The sequence below is a fragment of the Solanum lycopersicum genome, chromosome 3, assembly GCF_036512215.1.
Source record: "Solanum lycopersicum chromosome 3, SLM_r2.1".
Classification (NCBI taxonomy): Eukaryota; Viridiplantae; Streptophyta; class Magnoliopsida; order Solanales; family Solanaceae; genus Solanum; species Solanum lycopersicum.
The window spans coordinates 13,935,138-13,949,652 of NC_090802.1; the positions used below are offsets into that span (position 1 = coordinate 13,935,138).

General features: G+C 31.0%; 1 long non-coding RNA gene across 1 annotated transcript; it reads left to right on the plus strand.

Moving 5' to 3' along the window:
- Positions 1 to 210: 210 nt before the first annotated feature.
- Positions 211 to 1,165, plus strand: LOC138347743 (uncharacterized). The gene is made up of 2 exons (XR_011220280.1): positions 211 to 351; positions 932 to 1,165. It is a non-coding gene; the product is annotated as an uncharacterized lncRNA (long non-coding RNA).
- The last annotated feature ends 13,350 nt before the right edge of the window (positions 1,166 to 14,515 follow it).

Sequence of the window (14,515 nt, forward strand, 5' to 3'; positions counted from 1 at the left end):
AATTTGGTGTGTTCTACAAATGATCAAGAATGCTCTATTTATAGAAGAAATTTACAACTAATGATGTCACCAATGACATCATAAAAATACTTGAGTTTCATACTTTTGCAACTTAAGTAGTTATCTTGATAAATTTAGTTGGTAAGTTATTGTACCAAATTAAGACTTTGACAATTAATATGGGGTTGGAACTCACAATTTGAACTCGCTGTATAAACCCAATTATTTAATGATGAAATTAATAAAACAATTATATTCGAAAAATGGCTTCAACTCGTTTGGTACAGCTCTCACTATTGCTCCTTCTTTTGCTTGTCTTAGGGAACCCCTCTTTTGCTCATACTCACTTAGGTAATAAACTTATATTTTTCTTTTCCTTTCTCCTTCTTGTGCAATTCACTAATTTTTTCACTCAAAAGTATTTGAGAGTTATTTTTAGAGATATTTCTATTGAAATCGATTGGAAAAAAATAATAGTAAGGTTTACAGATGGAAAAATTAAGAAGAAATTTTTCACTATTACAATGAAAATCTATTTTCTAGGGTATATTTTCCTGTTAGTTAGTTAAGGGAAAAACAAATGGAAAAAAATACTATTCTATAACACAAAATTTTCAATAGATAAAAACCTTTGTTTTCAATACTTTGAATTGGAAGTTACATTTATAGAGAAAAAAAAAGAAAATGTTTTCTGAAAAATATTTTTTCTAGTTGTTTAATTGGAGATATTTTAAATATTGATAGTATATTATGATATTAGCAAATCGAATGGTGTTTTCAGTAAACTTTTGAGTAGTGAAGATTAATGATAATATGATATAAAGTCAAAATTATAGTTAAGATATGTCATATCAAATACATCCTAATTAAGAGCAATATATGTAGATTTGTTTTTTGTTTTTTTTCTCTAAATTTTTAGTCCCCTATGCAGGAATACCAAGGAGGACTGGAGGAAGAAAAATGTTGGCAAATCAATTTTCTAAAAAGGAAAATAATATATCATTTTAAAGTATACCTAATATTTCAGGTAGTATTCTAGTTTACTCCATTTTAAGCTTTTAAATAATATGTTGTCCCTCTTTAAAAAAAGGATTTTTGCTTGTATATTTTTCATATATATGACTTGTGGAATGCTGGTTATAATAATTTATATGCTTTTTGTATATATACTGTGTTTCACCATTCTTTTTAATGTTATTGTTGTATAATTTTTTACAGGAAATATTGATGAAGTTGATAGAAATAATGTCCCTCTTAAAAAAAATCACATGAAAGTTGAGGTTATTAATTTCTATCCCTACATTCAACAACCCACACTAGTTTTACATTTGATAATAATATACAAGTCAACCGAAAAAAAATAGTACAATTTAGGTTAATTCTAGATACCTCCCTTCAGGTTTATATCTTAATAATACTTATATCAAATATGGTAAGTTTGGAAGGTTAGACAAATTTAGTAACTTAATTAGTTTGGTTAAAAGAAATAAAAATAAAGAAGCCAAATGCAATATATTAAATTTAAAAGAAGGCAAGCATTGTAAAAGTAAACAAAAAGGAAGGTCTCCTAAATTAATGTTGAAGATATTTTTCACAATATTAAATTATCTGGGATTTCCAAAAGGCTGCATATGCCAGCATAAATCTTTTATATATATATATATATATATATATATATATATATATATATATATATATATATATATATATATATATATATATTTTATGTTATAGCATAAATAGGATGTCTCCTACATTATTTATAATCATGCTCACAGACATATAATCAGAATTTTCTATAATAGTCATTCTTCATAATGATCCTATAACAATGACCCTATAACAATCATATTCTTTTTTATAAATCAATGTCTCACGCTATATTTATATTATATTATATTATATTATATTATATTATATTATATTATATTATATTATACTATACTCCATTCGTCCATAATTATTTATTAAGATAAGATCATGTACTGTCCTTAAGTAAAATTTAATAAAGGTGTAATTTAACTAATATAACCTTACTAGCAACAATATCAAAAGTCTACATAACTTTTCAATTGAACAAAATGGAGTAATTGTTAAGGACAAAATTAGAAAAAATAACTAATTATTTCTTGATTATTAAAATTGACAATTAATCTTAAACATCTATTTTTAGTATGTCTATCAAACATTTACGAACGGAGGGAGTATTATATATTTAGTAACATTTCCCTATAACAATCACATTCTTTTTTGTAAAATCAATGCCTCATGCTATATTTATATTATATTAAATTATATGATATTCTCCCTCCGTCCGAAATTGTTTATTATATTGCGCTTATCGAAAGTCAGTTTGATTAATTTTCAAAGATAAACTGGATCACATTAATTCGATCTTTTAAGTAAAATAATTAGATATTCTAAAAACTATATGAAAAGTACTATAAATTATAATTTTTTGCATATTAATATGAAGAAAAAATACATCTTAAAATGTTAGTCAAAATTTTTATAATTTGACTCTAAAAATAGAAATCATGACAAACAATTTCGGACGGAGAAAACATTTACTAACATTTCCCTGTAACAATCACATAATATTGAGACAAATGATTTTGTAATAAAAAGATTTGCAAGTCAATGGTCAAGTCAATTCAATATTATGATAGGTGGAAAAAGTTGAGCCCAAAGCAGAATCAACTATGAAGGCACATCAACATGAGGGAGCTAATAAGAAATATGTTACAAAGGAGTTTGTTGAAGTGGCAAATTTGATGTGGTAAGATTATAGTGGAAGGGCTAGGCCACGACGCAAGCCTCCAGTCCATAATTACAATCCTACAACTAAACATTAATTAGAAACATTTTAATTTTATATTTAATTTTTTTAATTAAGTATGTAATTAAGTGGTGATTAGGTTTAGTTAATTTGGGACTCATCACAATTTTGAACTCTATAAGTAGTTTGCCCCTCCAATAGTATAAATTATAAGGGGAGGTATTTATAATTAGTGACCTACCTATTTAGTAATTAGCTTAGCTTGTTCCAGTATATACAAGATGGTTGAATTGTTTGGCACTCTACATTTGGTTACATTTCTTTGTTTTATTAAGTATTGATTATTCTCTCACTAATTAACATTTGCTACTCTCCGGAATGAACGTTCTAATGCTTTTCAATAGGCTACACCATCCCCGATTCAGCCCATAATTGCAACAACGTCTGATGTTGTCATTATTAAAAAAAATATACATGATAAGATATCTGACGTTGAAATTTTGTATATCTAATCGAGTCAGTTCAGATCCGCTTCGTATTAGTCAATAAAAAATCAAATGGTAAAGATGAGTAAGGTTAGAAGAATCACATTAATTGGTAACCTAGGTTAAAGACTTAATTACCATAAACAAGGGTGAAGTTGTCATAGTGTGGTCGTGAAAGTATGTTATTTCTATTTAGTTATTGCCATGCTATTGATTACGATAAGGGAAAAGGTTTCTTGTCGTAAATTAAGAGTATTAAATTGATCAAGATTAATGTAAGCAATTAAGTAAAAAATTTGTTGATTGATCTTGTGGCGTACTTATAATTGGTAATGTGCTTGTTGATGCTTGAGAACCCATGAATTAATTTATTGATTGATGGGTAGGATGGCAGCAGGGCGGGATGGATTTAATTAAGGTTATGTGGGATGGGGCAGATTTAAGGTTGTGTGGAGTAGGTGGGGTGTCGGGCGGATTGAAGAAGATTATTTTAAAAAACTAATGCGGGGTAGGGCGAGTTACGGTTACATGTGATGTTATGTGCGCTTAAACTTGTTTTTAACTTTGTAAAAATTAGGTAAATGACTTACTATAAATGACAAATTACATTCTATCCCTATAATATCAATATTTATAAAAAATTCCTTCTTTTTGAGAAATTCAAATACTTTATAAAACAAAATGATACGTAAATAGAAAAGGCCGGATACTTAATTATTTTTTTTATGTTAATTGTTACGGCGCAAAAAAAAGGTAACAACTTTTCCATGATTTACGTTAATTTATAACAAGATTACCGTCAAATTTGCATAGAAAATGTACTAATTTATTGCATTATTCAATTTCATAATATTAAAAAATTCAGATTTGGAATCAGGAAAAAAAACAAATTTGCGTAAAAAATAATTCTGGAACGCTGATTCTGAATCTTCAAAGATGAATATTTCGATCTTGTTGCGACATTCTAGAATATGTCAAAGTGATGTTATGTATGAGCGATACAAAAGTGATGGGATAGTGGTTGGTGAAAATATTTCGTTCATGAATCTTATTTCAGCAATCGCAGCTGAGCTGGGTATTGACGAATTGAAAAAAAATATATAGGTTAGATATGTTATTGAAAGGAATTCGTCTCCATTGTGTATTCGGATTGATATGGGTGTCTAATTGTATATAGAAATTAAGAAACATGAGGCTGGGTTCGGAACTTATCCTTTATGCATTGATACTTCAGATAAAGGTGTTGAAGAGATAATAAATTTTGATGCAACAACAGGTGTCATCATGTGCGTTGAGGGTGAAAAAAGCGACGCAAAGGCTCTCAATATTGTTGAATCATCAATTGATGATGCATATTACATACCGGAAATGGATTTTGATAAGTATATATCAAACACCAATAATTCAGTTGTGGAAGAGAATCAAATGTATAAGGATAAGTCAACTCTGAAGGCGGTAATGAAAAATTACAAAATAAAGAATAGTTTCAACTTTAAAGTTAAAAGACGTGATAACAAAAGATATGTTTTCAATTTATATGTTACTATTTTTAATAATATATAATTTTTTTGTAATAAGTTTAGTATGATACATTAATATTATATGTTGCGTGTAGTTTTCTGTGTAATATGATTTGATCGTAATGATGTTTTTCACATTTTGAATGTTTAAACCAGTAAATGTAATATTTCTGATCAATTTACAAAATAAGTTATCAAGATGTTACATATTCATTATAAAGTATCATTTCTATTGTGAAAATGAAATAAAGTATCGTTTTCTAATTTTTTTTATTTTTTGTTTATTAAAATAGTCAACCTTAGCAAATAAGCAATATATATATTTTTTTATTGCAGCTACGTATTAGTTTGTCATTCAGATAATTGTTGTTGAAATTTGAAGGCAACTGTTAGGAAGAATTCAGAAATATTCAAAGTGAGATACTTTAATAGTGAACATACCTGTCCATTAAAAGATAGGGTATTAAGCAAGGTACAAGCCATAGTTGGGGTTTTTAGTGATGTGACAGCGCCTAAATTAGGGAATCATAAAAGAAAACATACTCCGAGTGATATAATTGATGATATCAGGAAAATGCATGGCGCTAAGATTTCTTATCAACAAGCACGACGCGCAAAAGAACGTGCATTAAAACTTATAAGAGCTAAACCTGCTGATGGATATATAAGCATGCCAAGATACATATATATGCTTGAAAATATGTATCAAAATTCATGCATAAGGATGCATAAGTCTGAATACAACGAATTTATATATCTTTTCATATATTTAAGGTCAATGATGAGAGGATTTGAGTTCTGTAGGCCAGTTATTGTTGTTGATGCTTCACATCTTAGTGGAGCTTATCGAGGTACATTTGTGTCTGCTAGTACACTCGATGGAGCAAATATGACATGTTGTTTATGAATTTATTTTGTTATTTTCTAATATTAAGTAGTTATTGTTGCCAATCTGTGTTATAAAATCAGAAATTACTGGTTCTAATAAATTATTCAGAAACACGAAGTAACTGAGAATTTTTATAACCAGTAAATAAGATGAACAGAAATTTATTTGTAAAAAATAATTTAATCTGTAAAAACGTACCAGAATCTGGAATCCTCTTATTGAAAATTTAAGAAGAAAATCAAGTCCACTGAATTCACAGTGTCCCCTTAAGGAAATTATTCCCCTCTAGTATCCGAGGTTTGATTTGGAATATAACCTCCCAGGGTAAAATGATTTTAATCAGTAGAGTATAGATACCAAAAACTCTACTGTCAGCGAATCAATCCACAGCAGGAAAGTACACGAAGAAATATGTGATTTGAAGAAGAAGGAAGATCAGAAAAATTCGTAGATAATATTCTGAAGACTGAATGGTATTTATAGGCAAGAAGAATATATTTTGAAAGGTTGCAACCCTTTCAGAATTAACACGACCATTAATGAAAGGTTGCAAACTTTCAAATGGTATTGACTGTTCCTGAAAGTTGCAACCTTTCAGAACAGTCATGGCGGGAAATTTTGAATATAACGGAATTTAAAACGGGTCACTCGCGCGGATCCGAGTCGGGTCGGGTTTTAACTAAAAAATTGAAAACATTTCGGTTATCAACTAATTTATTGAAAATAATTTTTGGCCATTTAAATTAATTAATAAATAATTAAAATAAATTTTGTCCAAAAAATTATCTCTCGATCGATCATTTGCCAAAGTCAAAGCCAAAGCCAAAGCCGAAGCCGAAGCCGAAGCGAGCGACGACGACGACGGCGCGAGAGGGGTCCCTCTTTCCAACCCTTTTAACAATTAATAGGAGTGTTTATTTATTTAAACTCTCCTATTGTCCTTTCCATTACCGATGAAGGACTATTGCCTTTTTCAATAAAGCATTAGAGGACTTTTCAAGTTCTAAACCTTTCAAATTCCTCTCCTTCCCTCTATTTCCCATCAATTCTTGCTACATACCCAACAATCCCCCACATTGATGGGGAATAGTTATAACATAGGAATGCACGGACAATTGTGTACTTTACAAGCAAGGATTAATTGCATCTGGATAAGTAGGTTTCCCCTTGGACTTTCCGTAGTGAACATATGTCGGATATACTCGGTCAATCGGTAGATGTGATATCTTTGAACCGTCGAACTTTGGTGTATACCTAGACAACCATATGTCACACAATTAACCCTTTACTGTTTATGATTCTTACGGTTGTGTTCGTTTCAGCCATGAACACCTCCTGATTTCATGAGTGTATAGAGAATAGGCTTTTGACATAAATTCTCTTTGAAGCGGCTTCCACTTCACACTCACATAGGTGATTTCTAACCGTGTCATCTCATAGATACACTATTTGGTCAAATCTACCAAACTTAGCAAATCATTAAAAACTTTAAGCTTTATTACCTCATTAACAAGCCTTAAAGTCTTAACCTTTTCCTGAACATTGTCTTCATCATGAGAATGGATTGAGTTATTTGACAATGTCGAACCGTCAGCCACAACTTTGTTTTTCTCCTTGAATCTAGCTCTTGGGATCTTCAGTCTGCTAGATAGAGTTACCGTCATGCTGACTTGTCCTAAGCCGTAAACCCATTCCCTTAGATGATCTTTCAACTGCCTCTCTCACTAGGCCTTTCGTTAGTGGATCTGACACATTGTCGCTTGACTTTACATAGTCAATTGTGATAATTCCACTAGAGAGCAGTTGTCTTATGGTGTTATGTCTACGTCGTATATGACGAGACTTTTCGTTGTACATAACACTCCCTGCCCTACCTATTGCTGCTTGACTATCGCAATGTATGCAAATTGGTCCGACAGGTTTGGGCCAGAATGGAATATCCTCTAGGAAATTCCGGATCCATTCTGCTTCTTCACCAGCCTTATCCAAAGCAATGAATTCAGATTCCATTATGGAGCGAGCAATACATGTCTGTTTGGAAGATTTCCAAGAGACAGCTCCTCCACCAAGTATGAATACATAACCACTCGTGAATTTTACATCATTTGACCCGGTGATCCAATTTGCATCACTATACCCTTCAATCACAGCAGGATATTTATTATAATGCAAAGCATAATGTTGTGTCCATTTTAGATAACCCAACACACGTTTCATAGCCATCCAGTGAGTTTGATTCGGATTACTAGTGTACCGACTTAGTTTACTAATAGCACATGCTATATCTGGTCGTGTGCAATTCATAATATATCAAACTTCCCAACACTCTGGCATATTCCAATTGAGAGTCACTTTGACCTTCATTCTTTTTAAATGTACAACTTAAATCAATTGGATTTTTGACTACATTGAAATTCAAGTAATTGAACTTATCCAATACTTTTTCAATATAATGAGATTGAGATAATGCTAGTCCCTGGGGAGTTTTGATAATCCTGACCCCTAAGATCAAATCAGTAACTCCTAAGTCTTTCATATCGAACTTATTGGACAACATGCGCTTAGTAGCATTTATATCATCAATTTCTTTACTCATTATTAACATGTCATCAACATACAAACAAACAATGACTTCATGATTCATAACATTTTTGATGTAAACACATTTATCACGTTCGTTAATCTTGAATCCATTTGCCAACATTACTTGATCAAATTTAGCATGCCATTGTTTGGGTGCTTGCTTGAGTCCATAAAGTGACTTCACAAGTCAGCACACTTTCTTTTCTTTACCAGGAACTATAAGCCCTTCAGGTTGTTCCATGTAAATTTCTTCCTCTAACTCTCCATTTAAGAAGGTTGTCTTTACATCCATTTGGTGGATTTTAAGATCATGCACTGCTGCAAGTGCTATTAACATCCTCATTGATGTTATCCTTGTTACTGGAGAATATGTGTCAAAGTAGTCCAGACCTTCCTTTTGTCTGTACCCTTTCACTACCAGTCTAGCCTTATATTTGTCTATAGTCCCATCAGGTTTCATTTTCCTTTTAAAGATCCATTTTGATCCTAAAGGTTTATTTCCTGGAGGAAGATCAGTCAATTCCCAAGTGTAATTGCTTAAAATTGATTCAATCTCACTATTGACTGCTTCTTTCCAATAAGTTGACTCTAACGAAGACATAGCTGCTTTAAATGTTTGAGGCTCATTTTCAAGCAATAGTTCTACAAAATCTGGTCCGAAAGAGACAGATTTTCGTTGTCGAGTACTTCGCCTAGGTTCCTCACTAGTTAGAATATTTTCTATTGATTCTTCTCGTGGTCGTTTAGATCTTTCACTTGTTGACTCACTTTCAGTTTTATACGGATAAATGTTTTCAAAAAACTCTGCATTATCTGATTCAATTATCGTATTAACATGAATCTTGGGATTATCATATTTGTGAACCAAAAATCGACAGGCTTTACTATTCGCAGCATATCCAATAAAGACACAATCTATTATTTTGGGTCCAATTTTAACCCTCTTCGGTAAAGGAACCTCTACCTTGGCTAAACAACCCTACACTTTAAAATATTTCAAGTTGGATTTTCTTCCTTTCCACAACTCATATGGAATTGATTGTGTTTTTCGATGGGGTACTCTATTGAGTATTTTATTAGCTGTAAGAATGGCTTCCCCCCAAAGATTTCGCGGTGAACCAGAATTGATCATTAAGACATTCATCATTTCCTTTAATGTTCTGTTCTTCCGTTCTGCCAAACCATTTGACTGTGGTGTATAAGGTGCAGTAGTTTGATGAATAATACCATATTCCAAACATATTTCTGCAAAAGGAGATTCATATTCTCCACCCCTATCACTCCGAATCATTTTTATCTTTAGATTCAATTGGTTTTCCACTTCATTTTTGTATTGCTTAAATGCATCAATTGCTTCATCCTTACTACTAAGCAAGTATACATAACAAAATCGAGTGCAGTCATCAATAAAAGTTATAAAGTACTTTTTTTCCACCACGAGATGGTGTTGACTTCATATCGCATATATCTGTGTGAATTAAGTCTAAAGTTTTAGAATTTCTTTCAACAGACTTGTAAGGATGTTTAACAAACTTACTTTCCACACAAATTTCACATTTCGACTTATCGCATTTAAAATCAGGCAATACTTCTAAATTAACCAATTTTCGCAAGGCTTTGTAATTAACATGTCCCAAACGGGCATGCCATAAATCACTTAACTCCAATAAGTAAACAGAAGCAGAATTTTTATTGATACTGTCAATAACCATTACATTTAGTTTGAAAAGACCCTCATTGAGATAGCCTTTTCCTATGAACATTTCATTCTTACTTATTACAGCTTTATCACTAACTAGGACACACTTAAACCTGTTCTTAACGAGTAGTGCAGCAGAAACTAAATTCTTCCTAATAGTAGGGACATGTAGAACATTGTTTAAAGTCAACACTTTGCCGGATGTCATTTTCAACATTACTTTTCCAGTTCCTACAATCCTTGCTGTTACTGTGTTTCCCATGAATAAATCTTCATCGTACTCAGCAGGAGTGTATGTTGCAAAGGCTTCTTTTGCAGAGCAAATATGTCTAGTGGCACCTGAGTCGAGAAACCACTCCTTGGGATTTCCAACTAAGTTACACTCCGATATCATTGCACACAAGTCATCTGCATCTTCCATTTTTTCCACGATGTTTGCTTGATTTTTGCCTTTGCCTTTGTTTTTGTCCTTTCTTGGAGCATGACAATCAGAAGATCTATGACCAGCCTTGCCACAATTATAACAGTTGCCTTTGAATTTCTTCTTGGCCTGTTCTGACTTCTGCCCGTTGGACTTCTTTCTCTTTTTGTCTTTGGTAGGAGCTTCTTCAACAATATTAACTCCAATGACTGTTGAACTCTTACGCGACTTCTTTTCGGCATTTCTGTTATTTTCCTCAATCTTGAGCCGAATCACAAGATCTTCAAGCTTCATTTCTTTACGCTTAGATAATTCTTGAAATCATTCCACGAAGGAGGCAACTTCTCGATCATTGCAGTCACTTGAAAAGCTTCATTTACTACCATATCTTCAGCAATCAGATCATGGAGAATAAGTTAAAGTTCCTGCACTTGTGATCCAACAGTTTTACTATCTGTCATTTTATAGTCTAAAAACTTTGCGACCACAAACTTTTTCAAGCATGCATCTTCTGTCTTATATTTCTTCTCAAGTGCATTCCACAACTCTTTTGAAGTTGTTATTGCACTATAGACATTATATAAGTCATCCTCTAAAGCACTCAAAATGTAACTTTTACATAGGAAGTCTGACTGTTTCCATGCTTCAACAATCATAAATTTTTCCCTGTCTGGCATATCATCAGCAGGAACTGGAGTATCTTCACTTGTAAATTTCTGCAGACCAAGAGTGGTAAGCCAGAAAAATACTCGTTGCTGCCATCCTTTAAAATTCACACCTGTAAATTTTTTCCGGTTTCTCTGCTTGTGATACAAGAGGTCGGGTTGGTGCAGCAACAGCCACTGTAACACCAGTGTTTTCCATTTCTGATAAACAAAATTGATACAATATAAGTAAGCAATAAAAATATAATTGCAGACTTAAAGGAGTATAAAATCACAAAGATTTTTGTCTCCACCAGAAACACAGATTTAATAATTTCCTTAAGATTGTTGCCAATCTGTGTTATAAAATCAGAAATTACTGATTCTAATAAATTATTCAGAAACACGAAGTAACTGAGAATTTTTATAACCAGTAAATAAGATGAACAAAAATTTATTTGTAAAAAATAATTTAATCTGTAAAAACGTACCAGAATCTGGAATCCTCTTATTGAAAATTTAAGAAGAAAATCAAGTCCACTGAATTCACAGTGTCCCCTTAAGGAAATTATTCCCCTCTAGTATTCGAGGTTTGATTTGGAATATAACCTCCCAGGGTAAAATGATTTTAATCAGTAAAGTATAGATACCAAAAACTCTACTGTCAGCGAATCAATCCACAGCAGGAAAGTACACGAAGAAATATGTGATTTGAAGAAGAAGGAAGATCAGAAAAATTCGTAGATAATATTCTAAAGACTGAATGGTATTTATAGGCAAGAAGAATATATTTTGAAAGGTTGCAACCCTTTCAGAATTAACACGACCATTAATGAAAGATTGCAAACATTCAAATGGTATTGACTGTTCCTGAAAGTTGCAACCTTTTAGAACAGTCATGGCGGGAAATTTTGAATATAACGGAATTTGAAACGGGTCACTCGCGCGGATCCGAGTCGGGTCGAATTTTAACTAAAAAATTGAAAACATTTTGGTTATCAACTAATTTATTGAAAATAATTTTTGGCCATTTATATTTATTAATAAATAATTAAAATAAATTTTGTCCAAAAAATTATCTCTCGATCGATCATTTGCCAAAGTCAAAGCCAAAGCCAAAGCCGAAGCCGAAGCGAGCGACGACGACGACGGCGCGAGGGGGGTCCCTCTTTCCAACCCTTTTAACAATTAATAGGAGTGTTTATTTATTTAAAATCTCCTATTTTCCTTTCCATTACGGATGAGGGACTATTGCCTTTTTCAATAAAGCATTAGAGGACTTTTCAAGTTCCCAACCTTTCAAGTTCTAAACCTTTCAAATTCCTCTTCTTCCCTCTATTTCCCATCAATTATTGCTACATACTCAACAGTTATTTAGTATATATTGTTTTATGTTTATACATTAAGGTTGCATATTGCCTTTGGCGTACGGAATTGTTGACACGGAAAATGATTGTTCATGGACATGGTTCTTTCAACAATTTAAGAATGCATTTAGCGAGAGAAAAAAAATGTGTGTTATATCTGGCAGAAATGAAAGCATAAAGAAAGGTGTGAGTATTGTTTATCCAACTGTTCCTCATTTTGCATACATATGGCACCTCTGAAAAAATGTGTGTTCAAACTTTAGGAGAAGCATGACCATTCTAAGTGATCTGTTTTATTCAATGGCTAAGTCTTATAGAAAAGATGATTTTGAAAAATTGATGGCTAAATTGGATAAAATGGATGGAAGAGTAAAAAAGTATCTTCAAGATGCTGGGTATGAAAGGTGGTCTAGGTCTTACGCAACAGTGAACCGTGGGAGAATGATGACTTCAAATATAGCTGAATGTATCAATGGTTGCCTGTTGATGCACGACAACTACCTATAATAGATTTTTTGGAGGAAGTTAGAATTCTATTTGGTTCTTGGAATTGCAAAAATAGAGAAATAACTTCTTATACAAAAGAAACATTTGGTAGAAGATTTGAAGAAATATTGATTTTAAACGCACCAAAAAGTGCAAAAATGAAGGTACATACTTGCTTTCTATTTATTATTTTATTGTTAAACAAAAAAAAATTGTCGATTGTCTCTATTTGTTTAGAAATTGAAGGTTGTTGCATCTTCTGAGTTTATTTTTTCCGTGTATGAAGGTGGGATTAAATAGATTGTTTGTCTTGAGAGGAAAACTTGTTCACCTGGAAGATTTCAACATGACAAGATACCTGTCCACATGTAATACCCGTCTTGAAGAAGAAGAATACAACTTATGTACACCCGTACTGCTCTGATTATTATAAACACGATGCATTAACAAATACTTATGCAATTCCAATATTGTGGACGTTGTGGTCAAGAAGATCATAATAAAAGAACATGTACCTTCTTTCCAAAAGATTCTTGATTTATATTTTTTTTAGTATATTTGATGTGTAATAATGTTTCTGGATATTTTTAATTTGCTAATAATATGTGAACTTTTTTTTATTTGATGTGATTAACAACATGTGAATGATTTAAGCTTCAAAATCTGATTGGATACTAAATATATCAAATTTTAACTGTATTATATTACGTGCAAAGACATTTACAAATTTATAAAAATTTATAACTTGTGTAATCTCAATTACATAAAATGGTAAACGTATAATGGATCTGATAACAAAAATTTGTTATCCCATTCAAAATAATAATTGATATCAAATATTTATAACTTATTATATGATATGTAATTCTTAATGATACTAAATATATTATGTTCATAATGTTGTATGAATTAATAAAGCTATACAAATTAATTTTTTTATGTTGCTAACACGTGGCATATTATATGTTTTGTGTATCTAAAATATAGTATCATACATTTTGATTTGCACGAAAAATACGACATTGTGGAGTAACTTATTTTGTATAAACTAGTATAATTGTGTAAAAATAGTATCGGATATACTCTGAAAATAATTTATTATGGTATCATCATTTATTTTGTATATATTACTTATATAAATTATTTAGTATCATGTAATTAAATAAACTAGTAACAAGCGTGTAAAAATATTATCAGTTATATTATGAACATACTTTATATGGTATCGTATGTTATTTTGTAGAACTAACTTTTACAAAAATTAATTATATGTACTGTTAATTAACTAATGTAGTTGAATTCAAACAGTTGACAAAAATATAAACTTCACTAAATGTATATATATAAGTATATTATTCAAACTCTTGAACAATACTAAAAATGATGAACACAATAATTTGCATTATTTAATAAGTATATACTTATTTTATTTTTTTATACTAAAATAAGAATCATATTTGTAATAATTTTATTGTTACTTTGTATCTGATTATAATATAGTATCATATATTGTTATTTACCGAATAATTAATAAATTTTAACTAAATAATTATGTGTCATTTTATGTCATAATTAAAAAAAATACTTAACAATTATATTGTTAAAAAATTTAATGTAGTATCATCAGCTATTTGAGAAGAAA